This window comes from Hypanus sabinus, chromosome 3, assembly GCF_030144855.1.
Source record: "Hypanus sabinus isolate sHypSab1 chromosome 3, sHypSab1.hap1, whole genome shotgun sequence".
Classification (NCBI taxonomy): Eukaryota; Metazoa; Chordata; class Chondrichthyes; order Myliobatiformes; family Dasyatidae; genus Hypanus; species Hypanus sabinus.
The window spans coordinates 180,867,197-180,889,898 of record NC_082708.1 but is presented as its reverse complement, the minus strand read 5'-3'; the positions used below and the strand labels follow the sequence as shown (position 1 = coordinate 180,889,898).

The window sequence follows — 22,702 nt, the reverse complement described above, 5'->3', positions numbered from 1 at the left end:
GGGAAAGAAAAGATAAAGTTTTTTTTCCTTCTGGGCAGAGATGACAAGCGGGACAGTGGAATGCTGCTCTTGCGGGATGTGGGGAGGCAGGGAGACCTCCAGTATCCACAACTGCGAGTGCACCCAGCTGCAGCTTCTAACAAACTGTGTTAAGGAATTGGAGTTGCAACTGGACGAACCCCCGATTACTTGGGAGGCTGAAGGGGTGATAGATAGGACAGCCTGATCAAAAAGGTGCAACAGCGCCTTTATTTCCTGCGGAGCATCAAGAAAGCTCACCTCTGTCCCAGGAAACTGATGGACTTTTACCGCTGTATCACTGAGAGCAGACTCACCAACTGTATCTCAGTGGGGTATGGCAATTGCCCCGTATTGGACAGCAAAACATTCCAGCGTGTGGCAAAAACTGCCCAGCGGATTATCGGCACCCAATTGCCCACCATTGAGAACATCTACCATAAATGTTGCCTGGGCAGGGTGAAGAGCATTATCAAGGATGCATCTCACCCTAACCATGGACTTTTTAATCTCTCCCATCCGGTAGGTGCTACAGGAGTCTCCGCTCCCACACCAGCAGGCACAGGAAGAGCTTCTTCCCTGAGGCTGTGACCCTGCTGAACCTCTCATCAGTATTGCACCCATATTGTACTGTCTCAGTACTTTCATATTTGTATGCTGTAGCACTTACTTTTTATTTGCAGTTATTTTATAAAGAACACTATTCTTTTGCACTTCTGGTTAGATGCTAACTGCATTTCATTGGCTTTGTATCCGTACTCGGCACAATGACAATAAAATTTACTCTAATCTAATCTAATATAAAGAGGAACTTAAACCCAAAGTTCAGGACACAGGAAACTGGGTGAGTCAGGAAGGGGAAAGGGGTTAAGGAGCCAGTGCAGAGTACCCCTCAACAACAGGTATATCATTTTGGATATTTTCAGGGGGTAAAGGTGAGCTAACAGAGGAAAGTCACAGTGGTCAGGTCTCAGGCACTGAATCTGCCTCTGTGACTGAGAGGAGAAGGGGGAAGAAGAGGCACACTGTGGTGTTAGGGGAACAGACTGGAGGTTCTGTGGGTGAGAACAAGATCCCTGGATGCGATGTTGCCTCTTAGATGCCAGGGTCCGGGATATCTCATGTCGAGTCCTCGGCATTCTCAAGTGGGGGGCGAACAGCCAGAAGTCGTAGTCCATGTAGATCCAATGACATGGGGTAGGACGAGTGATGAGGTTCTGCATTGGGAGTTCAGGGAGTTAGATCATTAAGTTAGAGGGGAGGACCGGCAGGGTTGTGATCTCAGGATTGTTACCCATACCATGTGCTTGTGAAGCCAGAACTGGGAAGAGTATACAGTTTAATACGTGGCTAAGGAGTTGGTGTAGGAGGGAGGGCATAAGATATTTGGATCATTGGGCTCTTCTTCCAGGGAAGGTGGGACCTGTACAGAAGACACGACTTGTACCTGAACTGGAGTGGAATGGGAACCAGAGACCCAGAACAGTTAGTGGAGAAGTTGTGGAGACATATGTTGGTAAGACCTCAAAGTTGGGAATCAACAGTCTGAGCACGTTGCGACAAAATTGAAAAGGGTGAACTCAGGATGGGAGGTGTTGTATCTGAACAAGCTGGATGAACTTGCAGCACAGTTGCAGATTGGGAAGTATTATGTTGTAGGCATCACAGAATCATAGCTGAAAGATTATTGCTGGGAGCTTAATGTCCAAAGATACACACTGTATCAAGAAAGCAGAGAGGGCGGCTTTGCTCTGTTGGTAAAAAATGAAATTGAATCATTAGAAAGAGGTGACACAAGTTCTGGAAGGTGTTGAATCATTGTGGAAAGAGCTAAGGAATGGCAAGGGTAACAAGACCCAGATGGGAGTTGTATACAAATACATATATAGAACCATAGAACACTACAGCACTGTACAGGCCCTTCAGTCCTCCATGTTGTGCCAACCCATATAATCCTTAAAAAAAATGTACTAAACCCACACTACCCCATAACCCTCCATTTTCTTTCATCCATGTGCCTGCCCAAGAGACTCTTAAATACCCCTAATGTTTTAGCCTCCATCACCATCCCTGGCAAGTCATTCCAGGCACTCACAACCCTCTGTGTAAAAAAAACTTACCCCTGATGTCTCCCCTAAACTTCCCTCCCTTAATTTTGTACCTATGCCCTCTGGTGTTTGCTATTGGTGCCCTGGGAAACAGATACTGACTATCCAGCCTATCTATGCCTCTCATAATCTTGTAGACCTCTATCAAGTCCCCTCTCATTCTTCTATGCTCCAAAGAGAAAAGTCCCAGCTCTGCTAACTTTGCTTCATATGACTTGTTCTCCAATCCAGGCAACATCCTGGTAAATCTCCTCTGCACCCTCTTCATAGCTTCCACATCCTTCCTATAATGAGGTGACCAGAAATGAACATAGTACTCTAAGTGCGGTCTCACCAGAGATTTGTAGAGTTCTTTTGTATATCTGTAAGATGCGGCCTACCAATTGCAACGGGAGATAGAAAATGCATGCCAAAAGGGAAATGTTACAATCGTCATGGGGGGACTTCAATATGCAGGTGAATTAGGAAAATCAGGAAATCAGGTTGGTGCTGGATTATAGGAGGGCAATTTCTAGAGTACCTATGAGGTGGCTTTTTAGAGCAGCTCGTGGTTGAGCCCACTAGAAGATCAGCAATTCTGGATTGGGTGTTGTGCAATGGACCAGAATTGACTAGAGAGCTAAGGGAAAAGGTACAAGAACCCTGAGGGGCAAGTGATCATAATATGATCAAATTCATCCTGAAATTTGAGAAGGAGAAGCTAAAGTTAGATGTATCAGTATTACAGTGGAGTAAAGTGTATCACAGAGGCATGAGAGAGGAGCTGGTCAAAGTTGATTGGAAAAGAACACTGGCAGGGATGACGACAGAGCCACAACGGCTGGAATTTCTGAAAGCAATTCAGAAGGCACTGGACATGTACATCCCAAAGAGGAAGAAGTATTCTAAAGGGAAAATGAGATAACCATGGCAAACAAGAGAAGTCAAAGCCAACATAAAAGCCAAAGCATATTAGTTGTAAAGATTAGCTGGAAATGAGAAGATTGGGACGCTTTGAAAAACCAACAGAAGGCAAACAGAAAAGTTAGCTTTCATTTCAAAAGCACTAGAACATAAAATCAAGGATGCAATGTTGAGGCTTTATAAAGCACTGGGGAGGTATCACTTGGAGTACTGTGAGCAGTTTTGAGTCCCTTATCTTAGAAAGGATGTGCTGCAACTGAAGTGGGTTCAAAAAGGGTCTCAGCCCAAAACTTTGACTGTTTATTCATTTCCATAGATGCTGGCTGACCTGCTGAGTTCCTCCAACATTTTGTGAGTGTTACAAGGAGTTTGTACGTTCTCCCCTTGACCATGTGGGTTTCCGCTGACACTCCAAGGACGTACCAATTGGTAGGTTAACTGGCAACTGTAAATTCTCACATGATTAGGCTAAGGTTAAGTCGGGGCTTCCTGGGTGACATGGCTCAAAGGACTGGAAGGCCAACTCTGCGCTATGTCCCAATAAATAAATGTTGAGCACCACACACAAATTGCTGGAGGAACTCAGCAGGTCAGGCAGCACCCATTCAATGTTTCAGGCTGAGACCCTACATCAGAACTGGAAAGGAAGACAGCAGACCCCAGAATAAGGTGTTGGGAGAGGGAAAAGAGTACAAGCTGGCAGGTGATAGGTGAAACCAGATGAGGGGGAAGTTGGGTAGCATATGAACTAAGAAGCTGTGAGTGGATAGGCAAAAAAAAGAGGACTGAAGAAGAACAAACCTGTTAGGTGAGGAGAGTGGACCATTGGAGGAAAAAAAGGAGAGAGATGATTGGCAGGTGAGGAGAAGACACAAGAGAGAAACCATAAAAAGGGATGGAAAAAGAGAAGTTGTGGGGAGGGGGATATTACCAGAAGTTGGAGAAATTGATGCTTATGTTAACAGGCTGGAGCAATTCAGATGTAATACCCATGCGGTCAGAGCCATCAGTCCATTACCTTTTCCCTGATGTACAGGAGGCTGATTCTTTAAAAAACTATAAGGGACATACAGTACCGTGCAAAAGTCTTAGGCACATATATACAGCTAGGATGCCCAAGGCCCAAGGCACAGCAGTGTATCTGTCAATGTGGAGTGGACATAAAGTTTGTAAATCTGGCAGGAGCAAAGGATGTTCGAATTGGTGAGGGTGGAGCACCGTGGGAGGGGTATGGGACAGGTGGCAGAGAAGGAGTGTCAGGGGCAGGGGGTGACGCAGGTGCAGATACACTCAGCCCTGAGACACCGGGCAAGGTCATTTGATTCCAAACATTTGGTTTATTGATCATTACAGAACAGCTCTCTGGTGCTTCCCACTCCCTCTCCTCTCCCTTCCCCTTTCCCCAACCCTGAATCCCCTGTCCCTGCCCCCTTCCCTCTCCCAGTCCACAATAGAGACCCATATCAGAATCAGGTTTATCATCACTCACATACGTCATGAATTTGATATTTTTTGCAGCAGCAATACATAACATTACTACGGCACTGTCCCAAGATTAGCCCTCTTCCCCCCGGAGCGGGGGGGGGGGGGGGTGGGTCAAAGACTAGAGAGTAAGAGCCGCCAGGGATAGGGTTTTCACGCTGAGAGTGGTGGGTGTGTGTATCAGGCTGCCAGAGAAGGTGTTCCAGACAGGTACTATTACAATGATTGGACAGATTTAGAAGATATGGATCAAATTGTGGCACATGGTAGCGTAGTGATTAGCACAATGTTTTACAAAACCAGCGACCCGGGTTCAATTCCTACTGCTGCCTCTAAGGGTTCTTTCTCCCCAGTGCTCCAGTATCCTCCCACAATCTAAAGACGTACCGGTTGGTAGGTTAATTTGTAATTGTAAATTGTCCCGTGATTAGGCTAGCATTAAACTGAGGGGTGGATTCCACGCTGTATCTCAGTAAAATGAATAAATAAAACACAAGCCAATGGGATGAGCTCAGGTGAGCACTGGGTCTGCACAGAGTAGGGCCAAAGGGCCTGCTTCCACATTGTTTTACTTTATGATGTTAATTCTACCTAATGCAGGGTTTCGATTTGAATCAATTCTTCCCCACCACTACAGATGCTACTTGGCCCGCTGAACTCCTCCAGCAGATGGCTTGTTGCTCCAGATCCCTCTTTTTGCTGTTGCCATCGAGCAGATGCAGCGTCCTGGTTGCACGCTGCCAAATTCAGGAGAAGCCGTTGCCTTGTAGGCGTCGGGCTCCTGGCCTGGCTGCACTTGCCTCAGTGGCTGTGGACACACTCTCAGGGTCTCTGTGGCTTACGACAGCGATTACTGGGACACAATATGCCAGGGCAGCGCACAGGATGGTTGATCAATGATTAAGTTGCAGGCCAGGATTCTGTTTCTGTAAGCTATTAGATTTTCTTCACAGAGCTAAATGCCCGAGAGCAATATTGCAAACGTTATGCTACATCCCAGCCTCTCTGTTGCCTAGCAACAACCTCTGTCCCAGAGACTAATACTCCATCATTCACTCATTATCACCCGCATGATGCAGGAGGTCTGGTCCCCAGGGACTCAGCTGGAAACCACATTGGCTAGTGCCAGCCCTCTGTAAGGCAGGAAGATCCTTTTTCAGGGGGGCACGGTAGTGTAGTGGTTCGCACCATGCTTTACAGTACAGGCGACTCGGGTTCAATTCCCGGTGTTGCCTGTAAGGAGTTTGTCCGTTCTCCTCATGTGGCTTTCCTCCAGGTGCTCTGATTTTCTCCCACAGTCCAAAGATGTACTGGTTGGGAGGTTAATTGGTCATTGTAAACTGTCCTGTGATCAGGTGAGGATTAAATTGCAGGTTTGCTGGTTGGCACAACTCTAAGTGCCAAAAGGGCCTATTCTGTGCCGCACGCCTATCAGTCAGTCAGTAAATACAAGGCAACAGCAAAAGCCTGTAAGGCCCCAGAAACCCCAAGGTACAGGATGGCTGTGTGAGATGTATTCACCATTCACGGCTGTTGGCCCTTCTCAAGGGTGGAGAGAGAGGAGTGGTGGTGTGGTTGTGACGGTTTGGGTGGGGTGGGGCCAACAGAGGTGGTTACGTGAATGGGCAGGAGACTCACAAAATGTATGGGGAGGGAGTCAAACAAGTAGGTAGGGAATTTCCTACACAAAAGAGTGCTGAGGGTCTCACAAAAGGGGGCAGGTCATAGAGATGAGCAGAGGACAGGTGAGGGGAGAATGGGCAGGTGAGATGAGTTAACGGAGGGTGCAACAGGTTAGTGTGTAGAGAGAGGGGCGAGGGGAGCAGGAATTACTGGATGGTCCAAACACGTTGATCTCATGGCCGAGAGAGCGAAGCCACGCCTCTGCTAATCCAAGGGTTCTACTGTCAATTACCTCCAGTCCATCCGCCAGTGGCTGAACATTTTAATTCCCATTGCTGTCGCAATATGTCAGTCCACGATCTTTTCTTGTGCCATGATGAGGCCACCCTCAGGGTGGAGAAGCAACAACATAGATTCCATCGGGATAGCCTCCAACCTTACGGCAGGAGTATCGACTTCTGGTAAAAAAATATTCCCTCCTCCTCCCCTCTTCTTCAATTCCACACTCTAGCCTCTTGCCCCCTCTTCCTTCCCTTCCTCCAATGGTCCACTCTCCTCTCCTATCAGATTCCTTCATCTCCAGCCCTTTACCTTTCCTACCCACCTGGCTTCAGCTGTCACCTTCTAGCTCTCCTCCTCCCCCTCCCCCTTCCTTTCCAGTCGTGAAGAGAGCCTCAGCCCACTCAGTCGAGTGTTTGCTCATTTCCACGGGTGCTGAGTTCCTCCAGCACTTTGTGTGTGTTTGCGTTGCTTTGGATTTCCAGCATCTGCAGACTTTCTTGTGTTTATGTTCCATTATAACTTGGAACGTGTGACAATAATAAATCAATATCCAAACCAATTAAGCAAATGACATAAATAATGAAAAAGGCCCTTGGATTAGCACCTTCCCTTCGGTAAAGCAATCTACGTTATTTTTCCATCATTCGGATTCACACCGCAGATGGGATGGAGATAACCGGCTTGTTACATTGCTGCTGGGCAGAATGCCATTTGCATTGTAATAGCAGAGGTATCACACAGTTCCCAGTTTACTGTAATTTATAAATTAGCTCAAGAACAACAGAAATTGTAAGCTGTTTAAATTGCTTTCATTAAGTGACGCTGACTGCCACATTGCAGCGCTCTGTGCCCACCAGGACCAGGAACATTAGCACAGGGAAGATGCAGTTCTCAACTTATGAGAAAATGAATCTCAAGGTAGTAAATTCTGTCATATACAGTGACAATAAATTTAGACCAGGGCTTCCCAAGGAGTCCCCTTGCTTGGTGATTTAGACAATAAGACATAGGAGCAGAACTGAACCATTCGTTCCATTGAGTCTGTACTATCATTCCATCATGGCTTATATATTCTCCTTCTCAATCCCATTCTCTTGCCTTCTCTCCATAACCTTTGATGCCCTGACTAATAAAGCACCTATCAACTTCCACTTTAAATATACCCAATGATCTGGTCTCTACATCCACTTGTGGTAATGAATTCCATAGCTTCACCAGTCTGGCTGAAGAAATTCCTCCCAATCTCTTTTATTCTGAGGCTGTGCCTTGTGATTCTAGATTCCCCACCTTCAGGCAACATCCTCTCCATGCCCAATCTGTCTCGGCCTTTTAATATACGATAGATTGCAATGAGATCCCCCCTCACTCTTCTAAAATCCAGCAAGTACAGGTGCAGAGTCAGCGAACCCTCCTCATATACACATCCTTTTTGTGCTGAAATTTGCACTTTGAACATAATTCAGGCTTACTAAGCTGTGAGGTACAATGTTTAAGCTGTATAATGCATTTTAGGAGCCAATAATTTAAAAGATTAGTTTTATTTGTCACCATACCGGAAAATATGTCATTTGGCACCAGACGACCAACGTAATCAAAAGGTGAGTTGGTGGCAGCCTGTTTGTGTCGCCACACTTCTGGTGCCAACACAGCATGTCCATAAATTACTAACCCGAACCCGTCCGTCTGGAACGTGGGAGGGAAGCGGAGCACCCGGAGGAAACTCGCTGTCACAGGGAGAACGTACAAACGCCTTACAGACAGGATGGGAGTTGAACCCTGATGGTTGTTCACTGGCACTGTAACAGCTTTATGCTAACCACTACACTATCCATGCGGCATTACATGGACTCTTGAATGGACCTCGATTTCGCAATTTACCCCGTCAATGCACCCTTAACTGCAACGGCGAGGTCAAGTTTATCTGCACGAGTACATATGTGCACAGGTGAAAAGAGAAACTTACTTGCAGCAGTGTTATAGACAAAAATGACACAATCATAAATTACACATTATACAAGAAAGAACACAATTAGAACAGAAGAAAAGTCTGTTATGATTCGAAGTGGTCAAAATGTTGTTACGGTATCCTGAGGCAGTGATCAGGACTCACTGTGCTGGTTGGTTCACAATCAGAATGACTGAAGGGAAGTATCTGTTTTTGAACTTGGCTGTGGAGAACTTCAGGCTTCTGTACCTCCTACCTATTGGTAGGTGTGAGAAGAAAGAATGCCCTGAATGGTGAGGATCTTTGATTTCTCTAACTTCTGGTAATTTCATTCCCCCTCCCCCGCTTCTCCCTTTTTTCATTTCCTGTTCTGGCTCACCTCTTACCCCTTCTCTTCACCTCACCTGTCCGTCACCTCCTTCTGGTTCCTCTCTTCCTGCTGTTTCTCCCATGGTCCACTCTTCTCTCCTATCAGATTCCTGCATCTTCAGCTCTTCACCTCTTCCACCAATCATCTCCCAGCTTCCCACCACCCCCATTCCCCCATCTCCATACCTACTCACCCACCTAATTTTACCTTCTTATTCCAGCTTCTTCCCCTTTTCTTTCCAATCCTGATGAAGGTTTTCAGCCCAAAACGTCAACCGTTTATTCCTCTCTATACACGTTGCCTGACAAAATGCTGTTCATCCAGCATTTTGTGCGTGTTATTCTGTGAATCTAGCATCTGCAGAATCTCTTGTGTTTAGGCCGGAGAAGCTGGGAAAGTTCACCTGAATGCTGTTGGGACTGGAGGGCTTAAGTCAAATCAGATAGGCTGGGTCAGTTTTCCCTTGAGCAAAGGAGATAGAGGGGTGCCCTTATAGAGGAGAAGCTTTCAAAATTATGAGAAGGGTGTTAGGGTAGAGGCATAGACAGGGTAGTTTCACAGATCTTTTCCCCAAGGTAGGGGAGTCAACCGCAGTGTTGAAAGGTTCAAGTTTAGAAAGGGCATCAAATGTTACGGGGAAAAGGCAGGAGAATGGGGTTGAGAAGGATAGCACATCAGCCATGATGGGATGGCGGAGCAGCCCAATGGGCTGAATGGCCTAATTCTGCTTCTATGTCTTCTGGTCTAAAGCGAGAGGGCAAAAGTTTAAGGTGAAAGGTGAGCGGTGAAACATTTAAAGGGAAATTGAAGAGCAACTTTTCACCACAGAGGGCAGTGGGTATATGAAATGAGTTGCCAGAGGTTCGGCACAGACTAGAAGAGCTGAGGTGTCCTGTTTCCATGCTGTAATTGTTATATAGTTAGGAAGTGGTTGAGGCAGGTACAACCTAAAAGACACTTGGATGGGTACATGGATAGGAAAGGTTTAGAAGCAGAGGTACCAACCTCATTGCTGGTTCCTATTGAAAGCGTCACCCAATTCACTCCACTCTCTGACGTTCTGAAAACTGTCAAAAATGTTCAAGGTTCCCTCTGGCTGCTCTGGTGCCTTCCCACATCCCAAAGACATGCAGGCTGGTCAGTTAGTGCATCAGTCTCACATTCCCCAAGTGTACAGGTGAATGGGAGAATCTGGAGGGAATTGAGGTGGGAGGAAAATAGATGGGTGCTTAACAGGGGTGGGGGTGAACTCAATGGGCTGAAGGCCCTGTAACTGTACAGTCTGACCATATCTCCCTCCAACTTTCCTGCCTATACTAATTTATAACCTAGTGCATCTTTCATCAAATCAAATACAATTCCTTTTAGAAGGACAGCATCAACTTCATTTTAATGTTATGAACTGTAATAATGACACTACTGGTTCAGAAAACATGGCAAAACACCATAGATTCTTTGTTTGAACTCCAAGGATATGATGGACTAAGGCTGAAGATCAATTTTTTACCCCGACAGATCCATCAAGAAATGGTGATCAAAGAAATTAAACTCCACAATAAGGTCCACTGTACTTGGTTGAGAGCAGGTGAGGGGGGAAGAGGAAGAGGAAGAGAGAAAGTGAGAGGGAGAGAGAGAAAGTGAGAGAGAGAGACAAAGTGAGAAAGTGAGAGTGAGAGAAAAAGAGAAAGTGAAAGAGAAAGAGTGACAGAATGAGAATGACAAGAAGAGACGGCCAAAATATCAGGACACCAAGTTGTCGACAGGAAGGTCCAGGTTGGGCTTCAGACAGTAATACTACTGCAGGGAGACAGCGAGCCCTTGTTGCCAAGCAACAGAAGTCAGACAAACGCACTTTCAGCAGAGGCATAAAGATAACAGTGGAGCAATTACGACTTGAACAAACAGCAGAGACTCCAAAGATGAACAGACTCTAATTCATTCAGCAGCTGATAAAGGTCCCAAACCCAATGATTTGATACTCAAGTGCAGCCCAAGTTAATTAGGTAAATACGATGATTAGCTCTGTAGAGGCTATTCAGCCCATTGAACCAATACCGCCTCCAATTAAGAACATAGATTTCCTCTGGGTGTTCTGGCTTTCTCTCACATTCAAAAGACTTGTGGGTTATGATTAGTAAATTAGGATCATGTTACGTTGGCACTGAAAACACTTGCTGGCCGTCCCCCAGCCCAATACTCAGAATGTGGTGGTTGTGTGATTACAAAGAAAGCACGGCAGCACTTCTCCTTCCTTCGGAGTTTGCAAAAGATTTTGTATGCCATCTAGAACCTTAACAACTTTCAATAGATGTGAATTGGAGAGTGCAGCCTGGTATGGAAACACCAAAGCTGTTGAACGGAAAATCCTCCAAAAAGTAGTGGATATGGCTCGGTCCATCATGGGTAAAGCCCTTCCCAGCACTGAGCACATCTACGTGAAACACTATTGCAGGAAAGCAGTATCCAACATCAGGGACCCCCACCCCCCAGGACATGCTCTCTTCGTGCTGCTACCAGCAGGAAAAAGGTACATGAGCCTCAGGACTTGCACCACCAGTTTCAGGAGCTGCTATTACCCCTCAACCATCAGGCTCTTGCATCAAATGGGGTAACTTCACCTGCGCCATCACTGAAATATCCACACAAACTATGGACTCACTTTCAAGGACTCTTCATCTCATGTTCTCAATATTTATTTATTATTATTTCTTACCTTTTGTATTCAGATTCAGATTCAGTTTATTGTCATTTATAAACCACAAATACAATGCAGTTAAAAAATGAGACAACATTCTCCGGAATGATATCATGAAAAAACACAAAACAAGCCACACAAGAAAAACCACATAACGTTTGGTAATCCCCAATCCAGAGTCCGGTGAGGCTGCTGCGTATTAATATTGCACTATCGTCTTAGCACGTTCCCCGGAAAGAAACTACAAACCCAACAGACAAACCTAAAGCTACAAGACCGACTCAAAACCACATAGATTACATATAGTTATAGTTAACATATAGTTTCAACAGTGCAGACAATACCATAATTGATAAAAGACTAACTGACAAAGACCACATAATTATAACACACATAGTTTCAACAGTGCAAAGCAATACCGTAACCTGATAAAGAGCAGTCCATGCACGGTTTAACAGAAAGTCTCAAAGTCCTGACAGCCCATCATCTCACGCAGACGGTAGAAGGAAGAAAAACTCTTCCTGCCATGAACCTCCAGCGCCGCAGCTTGCCGATACAGCACTTTGGGAGCTCCGACCACAGCCAACTCCGAGTCCGTCCGAAAACTTCGAGCCTCCGACCATCCCTCCGACACCGAGCACCATCTCTGCCGAGCGCTTCGACCCCGGCACCGGCCGCCAAGCAACAGGCAAAGCCGAGGATTCGGGGCCTTCCTCCCAGAGATTTCTCCAATTGCACAGTAGCAGCGGCAGCGAAACAGGCATTTCAAAAGTTCCACCAGATGCTCCTCCGTGCTTCACATGTCCGTCTCCATCAAACCAGGATTGTACACAGTCCCTACTTACAGATAACAGATATTCATTCCTGGAGTGACCGCTGTGCGCTGCGTTGCGCTGCCGTCTTGCAAGTTTGCAGTTTGTCATCTTTTGCAAACTGGTTAAACACCCAAGTTGGGCCGTCTTTCATTCGTTGTCCGGAGAGGGACTGACACCAACTTACTGCCCTCTACTGTGCCTATTGTCTTGTTTATTATTTATTGTAATGCCTGCACTGTTTTGTGCACTTTATGCAGTCCTGGGTAGGTCTGTAGTCTAGTGTAGTTTCTTGTGTTGTTTTATATAGTTCAGTGTATTTTTTGTATTGTTTCATGTAGCACCTTGGTCCTGAAAAATGTTTTCTCATTTTTACTCTGTACTGTACCAGCAGTTATGGTCGAAATGTCAATAAAAAGTGAACTTGAACGAACATTGTGTTATGGTTATTATTTTATAGATTTAATGAGTATGTCCGCAAGCAAATGAATCTCAGGATTGTATATGGTGATGTAATAAATTTACTTTGAACTTACGAGTTAGGGTTAGGAAGTTGTGAGCGTGTTACGTTCATGCCCAAAAGCACAGCAACACTTGCAGGCTGCCCCCAGCACAAACCTTGGTCTCAGTTGGTCGCGGATACAAAGCGACACATTTCACTGAATGTTACGCTGTCTCGATGTACATCATCTAAAGTGTGTGGGCATTGGAGAGGGTCCAGATCAGGTTCACTAGAATGTCAGTGTATGAGAAGCATCTGATGGCTCTGGGCCTGTACTCACTGGAGTTTAAGAAGAATGGGCGGGGGGTGGGGGGGGGTAGAGAGAACCTCACTGAAATCTATCAAATATTGAAATTCTGAGTTCGAGTGGCTGTGGAGGGGATACTTCCTATTGATTAGGAATCTAGGACCAGAGGACACAGCCCCAGAATAGTAGGGCATTCCTTTAGAACAGAGATGAAGAGAAATTTCTTTTTGCCAGAGGGTGGCTAATCTGTGGAATTCAATGCCACAGATGGCTATGGAGGCCAATCATTGGGTAAATTTAAAACTGAGGTTGATAGGTTCTTGATTAGTAAGGGCATCAAAGGTTATGGGAAGGGTGGGAGAAGGAGTTTGAGAGGCAAAATTGGATCAGCCATGATGAAATGGTGGAGCAGGCTCAATGAGCCAAAAGGCCTAATTCTGCCCCTATGTCTTATGGGAGAAATAAAGCTAAACTAAAGCTAAACTAACTAGCTTCACTCTCTTGCTTCCAGCCCAGAGACCTGCACGACCAAAGCCCATACTCTCCTGGCCTCCCTACACCTACAAATCCTTGCTTTTCAGCGACTTACCCAGCTCCCTTTTGATTGCCACCTTTGTGCCTGCCTCCACTATTTGTGTTGGTGTATACACATCAAGAGCCTATGTGGACATCACAGCTAAGGGAACGTATCTACTTCCTCAGGAAGCTAAAAATATTTGGTACGCCTCAGATATCCTCGACGGACACGCAGAACTGACAGTCTGAAAGACCCCCGTGTGGGAAGTCAACATGTGAAATATGTAGATGTGTTTCAGGGTCTGTAAATTGAGGCGAGGTCAGAGACAGCAAAGTAAATTACTGCAAATCAAGCATATCCTTGCGCTTGGTGGAAACAGATAGTTACTCCGTGCGAAAGCTGACATTTTATCCAATCACCACTCTCCAGAGAGGGCCAGACGACAGGCATTATGGACTGCTGCTGGTGTGAGCAGCTGTATTTAGAAGAGCTACTCAGTATCTGTCCTCATTGTTATCTGGAGTGGTGACAGATGCCAGGATGAGGACAGCGTTTGGGGACCGTGCTGCTTCCTGACAATGCTGATTTCCCTGGACTGTAATCAAGTTTTCAGTGTAGTGCCCAGAAAGGCAAGTTAGAGCACAAGAGGGGTGGGCAGGAGGGAAAATTGCCAGCAGTATGGCTATTGAACGTGAACCATAAGTTCAAGTTTATTACCTTTCAACAGTACATAAATACAGCTAAACAGCCTCTGAACCACGGTACAAAACACAATATCCACACCACACATATAGTTATGATACAGCACGTATAGTTATGATAATGCACAACCATCATCAACATTATGTGTTGTGTCGTATGACGGGGTGATCATGGACTTTGACCATGATTGTTCTCGGCAAATTTTTCCACACAAGCGGTTTGCCATTGCCTTCTTCTGGGCAGCGCCTTTACAAGATGGGTGACCCCAGCCATTATCAATATTCTTCGGAGGTCTGCCTAGTGTCACTGGCCGCATAACCAGGTCTTGTGATGTGCACCAGCTGCTCATACGACCATTCGCCACCTGCTCCCATGGCTTCACATGACCCTGATCGAGAGGCTAAGCAGGTGCTAGACCTTCCCCAAGGGTGACCTACAAGTTAGTGGAGGGACGGAATGCTTTACACCTCCTTGGGCAGAATCACACCTCTATCCCGCCACAAGAATATACTATACAATCACAAAATAATATTAGCACAAGTCTCTGAGTGGTAGGGTCCAAGGATTGATAGTGTATGAGGTACTGTTCTGGAGACCACGTCTCTCCTAGAAGCAGTGCATAGCGGTTCCTTATCTCCATAAGATAAAGGCGCAGGATTGCGCTATTTGGCCCATTGAGTCTGCTTAGCCATTTCATCATGGCTGATCCAATTTTCCACTCAGCCCCAATCTCCTGTTTTTTCCCCGTATTCCTTCATGCCCTGACCAATCAAGAATTTATCAGCCTATGCCTTGATATACCCAGTGACTTGGCCTCCACAGCAGCCTGTGGCAACAAATTTCACACATTTACCACTCTCTGGCAAAAGAAATTCGTCCTCACCTCTGTTCTACATGGACGCCCCTCTATTCAATGAATGCGTGGCTGAGGAGTTGGTGCAGGGGGCAGGGTTTTAGATTTTTGGACCACTGGGATCTCTTCTGGGGAAGGTGGGACCTGCACAGATTGGATGGGTTGCACCTGAACTCGTGGGGAGCAATATCCTTGCTGGTAGGTTTGCTAGCATGGTTCAGGAGGGTTTAAACTAATTTGCAAGGGGGATGGGACCCGGAGCGATAGAGCAGTGAAAGAAGTGCATGGAGTAAAGCCAGATCTAACATATAGAGAGGCTTTGAGGAAAGACCAGCAGAATAAAGGGTGTAAAGGTAGTAAGGAAGAAGGGCTAAAGTGTGTGTACTTCAATGCAAGAAGCATCAGGAACAAAGCTGATGAACTGAGAGCTTGGATACATACATGGAATTATGATGTAGTGGCCATTACGGAGACTTGGCTGGCACCAGGGCAGGAATGGATTCTCAATATTCCTGGATTTCAGTGCTTTAAAAGGGATGGGGAGGGAGAAGGGGAGGAGGGGTGGCTTTACTGGTCAGGAATACTATTACAGCTGCAGAAAGGGTGGGTAATGTAGCAGGATCCTCTTTTGAGTCAGTATGGGTGGAAGTCAGGAACAGGAAGGGAGCAGTTACTCTACTGAGGGTATGCTATAGGCCCCCTGGTAGCAGCATAGATACCGAAGAGCAGATTGGGAGGCAGTTTTTGGAAAGGTGCAAAAATAACAGAGTTGTTTTCATGGGTGACTTTAACTTCCCTAATATTGATTGGCACTTGATTAGTTCCAAGGGTTTAGATGGGGTAGAGTTTGTTAATTGTGTCCAGGATGGATTCCTGTCACAGTATGTTGACAGGCCGACTAGGGGGAATGCCATACTAGGTCTAGTATTAGGTAATGAACCGGGTCAGGTCACAGATCTGTCAGTGAGTGAGCATCTGGGGGACAGTGATCACCGCTCGCTGGCCTTTAGCATTATCATGGAAAAGGATAGAATCAGAGAGGACAGGAAAATTTTTAATTGGGAAAGGGCAAATTATGAGGCTATAAGGCTAGAACTTGTGGGTGTGAATTAGGTTGATGTTTTTTACAGGGAAATGTACTAAGGACATGTGGTCGATGTTTAAGGATCTCTTGCAGGATGTTAGGGATAAATTTGTCCCGGTGAGGAAGATAAAGAATGGTAGTGTGAAGGAACCATGGGTGACAAGTGAGGTGGAAAATCTAGTCAGGTGCAAGAAGACAGCATACATGAGGTTTAGGAAGCAAGGATCAGATGGGTCTATTGAAGAATATAGGGTAGCAAGAAAGGAGCTTAAGAAGGGGCTGAGAAGAGCAAAAAGGGGGCATGAGAAGGCCTTGACGAGTAGGATAAAAGAAAACCCCAAGGCATTCTTCAATTATGTGATGAACAAAAGGATGACAGGAGTGAAGGTAGGACCGATTAGAGATAGAAGTGGGAAGACGTGCCTGGAGGCTGTGGAAGTGAGTGAGGTCCTCAATGAATACTTCTGTTCAGTATCCACCAATGAGAGGGAACTTGATGACGGTGAGGACAATATGAGTGAGGTTGATGTTCTGGAGCATGTTGATATTAAGGGAGAGGAGGTGTAGGAGTTGTTAAAATACATTAGGATGGAGAAGTCCCCGGGGCCTGTTGGAATATTCCCCAGGCTGCTCCACAAGGCAAGGGAAGAGATTGCTGAAGCTCTGGCTAGGATCTTTATGTCCTCATTGTCCACGGGAATGGTACTGGAGGATTGGAGGGAGGTGAATGTTGTCCCCATGTTCAAAAAAGGTAGTAGGGATAGTCCAGGTAATTATAGACCAGTGAGCCTAACGTCTGTGGTAGGAAAGCTGTTGGAAAAGATTCTTAGAGATAGGATCTATGAGCATTTAGAGAATCATGGTCTGATCAGGGACAGTCAGCATGGCTTTGTGAAGGGCAGATCATGCCTAACAAGCCTGATAGAGTTCTTTGAGGAGGTGACTAGGCATATAGATGAGGGTACTGCAGTGGATGTGATCTACATGGATTTTAGTAAGGCATTTGACAAAGTTCCGCATGGTAGGCTTACTCAGAAAGTCAGAAGGCATGGGATCCAGGGAAGTTTGGCCAGATGGATTCAGAATTGGCTTGCTTGCAGAAGGCAGAGGGTCATGGTGGAGGGAGTACATTTGGATTGGAGGGTTGTGACTAGTGGTGTCCCACAAGGATCGGCTCTGGGACCTCTACTTTTTGTGATTTTTATTAACGACTTGGATGTGGGGGTAGAAGGGTGGATTGGCAAATTTGCAGATGACACAAAGGTTGGTGGTGTTGTAGATAGTGTAGAGGATTGTCGAAGATTGCAGAGAGACATTGATAGGATGCAGAAGTGGGCTGAGAAGTGGAAGATGGAGTTCAACCCAAAGAATTGTGAGGTGGTACACTTTGGAAAGACAAACTCCAAGGCAGAGTACAAAGTAAATGGCAGGATACTTGGTAGTGTGGAGGAGCAGAGGGATCTGGGGGTACATGTCCACAGATCCCTGAAAGTTGCCTCACAGGTAGATAGGGTAGTTAAGAAAGCTTATAGGGTGTTAACTTTCATAAGTCGAGGGATAGTGTTTAAGAGACGCGATGTAATGATGCAGCTCTATAAAACTCTAGTTAGGCCACACTTGGAGTACTGTGTCCAGTTCTGGTCGCCTCACTATAGGAAGGATGTGGAAGCATTGGAAAGGGTACAGAGGAGATTTACCAGGATGCTGCCTGGTTTAGACAGTATGGATTATGATCAGAGATTAAGGGAGCTAGGGCTTTACTCTTTGGAGAGGAGGAGGATGAGAGGAGACATGATAGAGGTATACAAGATATTAAGAGGAATAGACAGAGTGGACAGCCAGCACCTCTTCCCCAGGGCACCACTGCTCAGTACAAGAGGATATGGCTTTAAGTTAAGGGGAGGGAAGTTTAAGGGGGATATTAGAGGAAGGTTTTTCACTCAGAGAGTGGTTGGTGCTTGGAACGCACTGCCTGAGTCAGTGGTGGAGGCAGATACACTAGTGAAGTTTAAGAGACTACTAGACAGGTATATGGAGGAATTTAAGGTGGGGGTTTATATGGGAGGCAGGGTTTGAGGGTCGGCACAACATTGAGGGCCGAAGGGCCTGTACTGTGCTGTACTATTCTATGTTCTATGTTCTATTCTGAGGCTGTGTCCGCTGGTCTTACACTCCCCCACCACAGGAAACATCTTCTCCACATCCACTCATCGAGGCCTTCCACCATTCGATTTCAATGAGGTCATTCCTCATTCTTCTGAATTCCAGTGAGTAGAGGCCATCAAACAGTCCTTATGCAACAAGCCTTTCAATCCCAGAATTATTTTTGCGAACCTCCTTTGAATCCTCTCCAATGAGAGCACTTCTTTTCTTGCATATGGGGCCCAAAGACACTCATTTTGTGCTGGGTCAGTTGCAGACAAGTGAAATGTAGTCAGTTTTCCAGAAAGTGAACATTGGATAGCAGAATTAGTGGGAGAGCTGCCCTGTAGGGGGTGACCAGTGTGGATTCCAGCATAGCTCCTCACACCCACCACTTCTAGCGCCTCTTCGCCTGGGCAGCAGGAACAGGCAATGACACAGTAAGGGTGCCTGTTCAGTGCAATAACACAAGGCTACGCAATTCCTCCACAGTCCGTCTCCCTCATGAACTGGACTTACACCATTTTGTATTACCAACGTCCAATATCATCTTATAATAAGAAAACTGTAAAATATCCGAATTAAATTAACTACTTGAGCTAAATGAATTCAATAGAAAGCAAAATAAGTATCAGATTCAGGTTTAATATCACTGACATACGTTGTCAAATGTTGTTGTTTTGCAGCAGTTAAGTACAATACATGAAAAATAAATTGTAATAGTATAAAATTGTAATTTGCTTTTTTAAAATAAACAAATAGACACACACAAATACACTCTTGAGGTATTGCCCCTTAAAGATATATATAAAAATCCACACACATTCACAATATTCCACACTGTCCCAGCAATTAATTCTTATCAAGGATATCTTGAAGAGGTGATACCTCAGGAAAGTGGCATCCATCATTAAGGACCCTCATCTTCTAGGACATGTGCTCTTATCATTATTACCACCAGGAAGAAGATACAGGAACCTGAAGACACATACGCAATGTTTCAGGAATAACTTTGAACAGTCCATGAACCCATGAAACGATACTACCGCCAGGGAGGAGATACAGCAGCCTGAAGATGCACACACAATGCTTTAAGAATAGCTTCTTCCGCTCCATTATCTGATTTTTGAACAGTCCATAACCCACCCAAGAACACTTCAGAAAGGGTAAGACATGGGAACATACATCAGCACTTACAACGTGACGCAGAGCTTACGTTGCCGGTGACCAACAGGTACTTAAGAAATGCAGCTACAATCTAAGCAAAGTCATCAAGGTAGCAAAACACCAATACAGGGACAAGACCCACACTCAGCTCTCCAGCAACAACACATCAAACCGATGGCAAGGTCTGCACACCATCGCAGACTTCAAAGCTAAATGCAGAGGAGTTTCCAACACTGATGCCTCTCTCCCAGATGAGCTAAATCTTTCTTTCATTTTTTTTTAAAAACGCTCGATTCGATGTTGCCAACACTGAGCCCCTGAGGAGAGCTGCCGATGCAACCTGCACCTTGGTCATCTCTGGGGCTGAAGTACGCAGGGGTTTCCAATGAGTGGACAGTCACAAGGCTGAGGGACCGGACTGCATTCAAGGACAGGTACTCAGGGTGTGCACGGCACAACTGGCAGGTGTGTTTACAGACAGTTTTAATCTCTCCCTCCCCCAGTGTTGAGTACCTCCCTGCTTCAAAACATCCACCATTGTTCCTGTACCTAAAAAGACCAAGGTAACATGTCTGAACAACTGGCGTCCTGTCGCATTCACCTCAATAATAAGCAAATGCTTTGAGAGGCTGGTCAAGGACCACATCTGCAGCTTGTTACCACCCACACAGGACCCCCTACAATTCGCCTACCAACACAACCAATCGACAAATGACACAACAGCCACAGCTCTACACACCTTCCTTACACATCTGGAGAAGAGGGATGCTTATGTGAGAATGTTCTTGGACTACAATTCGGTATTCAACACCATAATTCCCTCCAGGCTTGACAAGGTCAGAGACCTGGGCCTTCACTCTGCCTTGTGTAGCTGGATCCTGGACTTCCTGTCAGATCGTCGGTGGGTGGTAAGAGTGGACTCCCTCAACTCGGCCCCTCTGACCCTCAGGGCTGTGTCCTAAGCCTCCTCCTTTACTCTCTGTATACCCATGACTGTATCACCACCCACAGCTCCAATCTGCTAATGACACTACACTGACTGGCCTAATCTCAAATAATAACCAGGCAGCCTACAGAGAAGAAGTCATCGCCCTGACACAGTGGTGTCAAGAAAACAACCTCTCCCTCAATGTTGCAAAAACAAAGGAGCTGGTTGTGGATTACAGGAGGAATGGAGACAGGCTAACCCCTATTGGCATCAATGGATCTGGGGTTGAGAGGGTGAACAGCTTTAAGTTCTTCGGCATCCACATCTCCGAGGATCTCACGTGGTCTGTAAATACCAGCTGTGTGGTGAAAAAGGCACAACAGCACCTCTTTCATCTCAGACGGTTGAAGAAGTTTGGTATGGGCCCCCAAATCCTAAGGACTTTCTACAGGGGCACAAACGAGAGCATCCTGACTGGCTGCATCACTGCCTGTTATGGGAACTGTACTTCCCTCAATCGCAGGACTCTGTAGAGAGTGGTGCAGACAGTAGAGCACACCTGTAGATGTGAATTCCCCACTATTCAGGAAACTGACAGAGACAGGTGTGTAAAAAGGGCCCAAAGGGTCATTGGGGACCCAAGTCAACCCAACCACAAACTGTTCCAGCTGCTATCATCCAGGAAATGGTACCGCAGCATAAAAGCCAGGACCACCAGGCTCCAGGACAGCTTCTTCCACCAGACCATCAGACTGATAATTGTATTTCTATGTTATATCAACTGCCCTGTTGTACATACTATTTTTATTATAAATTACTATAAATTGCACGTTTAGATGGAGATGTAAAGATTTTTACTCCTTATGTATACAAAGAATGTAGGAAACAAAGTAAATTCAATTCAATTCAATCCAATCCCCATAGAAGTGGAAAGGGTGTGCAACTGCATAATCCGGGGTGGCAACATCTCTGAGGATCTATCCTGGGCCCAGTGTATCGATGCAGTTACAACGGCTGTATTTCATTAGGAGTTTGAGATTTGGTATATTATTACCAAAGACACTCACAAATTTCTACAGATGTACCATCACTGTCTGGTATGGCGAGGGCAGGTACTACACAGGACTGAAATAAACTGCAGAGAGTTGTAAACTTAGTCCGTTCCATCATGGGCACTCGCCTCCATCATTAAGGACCCCTATCACCCTAGTCATGCCCTGTTCTTATTGCTACCATCAGAGAGGAGGTACAGGAGCCAGAAGGTGTACACACACTGTTTCAAGAACAGCTTCTTGTCCTCTGCCATCCGATTTCTGAATGGATATTGAACACATGAACACTTCACTTTTTTAATTTCTATTTTGCACTAGTTACACACACACACACACACCCTCTTAGTGTAATTCACGTTTTTTGTGTTATTATGTATTACTCTGTACTGCTGTCACAAAGACAGCAAATTTCATGACACATGCCACTGATAGTAAATCTGATTCTGACTATCTCTCTATTCCTTTTTATTTGGATCATTAATTTATCTTGTAATTTATAATAATGTTATGTCTTTGCGTTGGACTGCTGTCACAAAACAACAGATTTCATGTTAAATAAGAGATTGATGATAAACTTGATGCTGATTGAGACTCAGCTCTGGTACAGTGGATGCCCGGGATTAGCAGCACATCAATTTAAAATCCTAATTTACCAGATGACTTAAATTAGACTGCAGTCAGCTTAATCTGATTTTTGAGTCATTGATGTTTTCCATAGCACTGTGACAGCCGCTGACACGTTGTCCACCCCCTACCGCCACAAGTCGAAGCAACGCAATGACAGATGAGCAAGTGGGATGCACAATTCATCAGGAGATGCGTCGAAGACCCAACCTAAAGAGCTGGCATGATTCAGATTCAGAATCAGGTCCAATATCAACAGTATATATGCCATGAAATTTGTTGCTTAGCAGCAGCAGTACATTATAATATAGTCATAAAAGCTATAAATTACAGTAAGAACATATAAAAATAAATTAAACAGTGCAAAAGAAAGGGAAAAAGGGGAAAAAATAGTGAGGTAGTGTTCATGGGCTCATTGTCCGTTCAGAAATCGGATGGCGGAGGGAGGAGAGATATTCCTGAATCCATTGAATGTGCATCTTCAGGCTCCTGTACCTCCTCTCTGGCGGTAGTGTCGTGTTTGTGGGTTCATAGGTCATTCAAAAATCTGATAAGCTAATCCTAAAATGCTGAGTGTGCGTCTTCAGTCTCCTATACTTCCTCCTTGATGGTAGCAATGAGAAGGCATATCTCAGCTCACGCGGGT

General features: G+C 45.5%; 1 protein-coding gene across 1 annotated transcript in view; it reads right to left on the bottom strand.

The window, feature by feature from the left end:
• adissp (adipose secreted signaling protein) overlaps positions 1–22,702 on the bottom strand; it is a 96,199-nt gene that overhangs the window by 19,336 nt on the left and 54,161 nt on the right. The window lies entirely within an intron of this gene.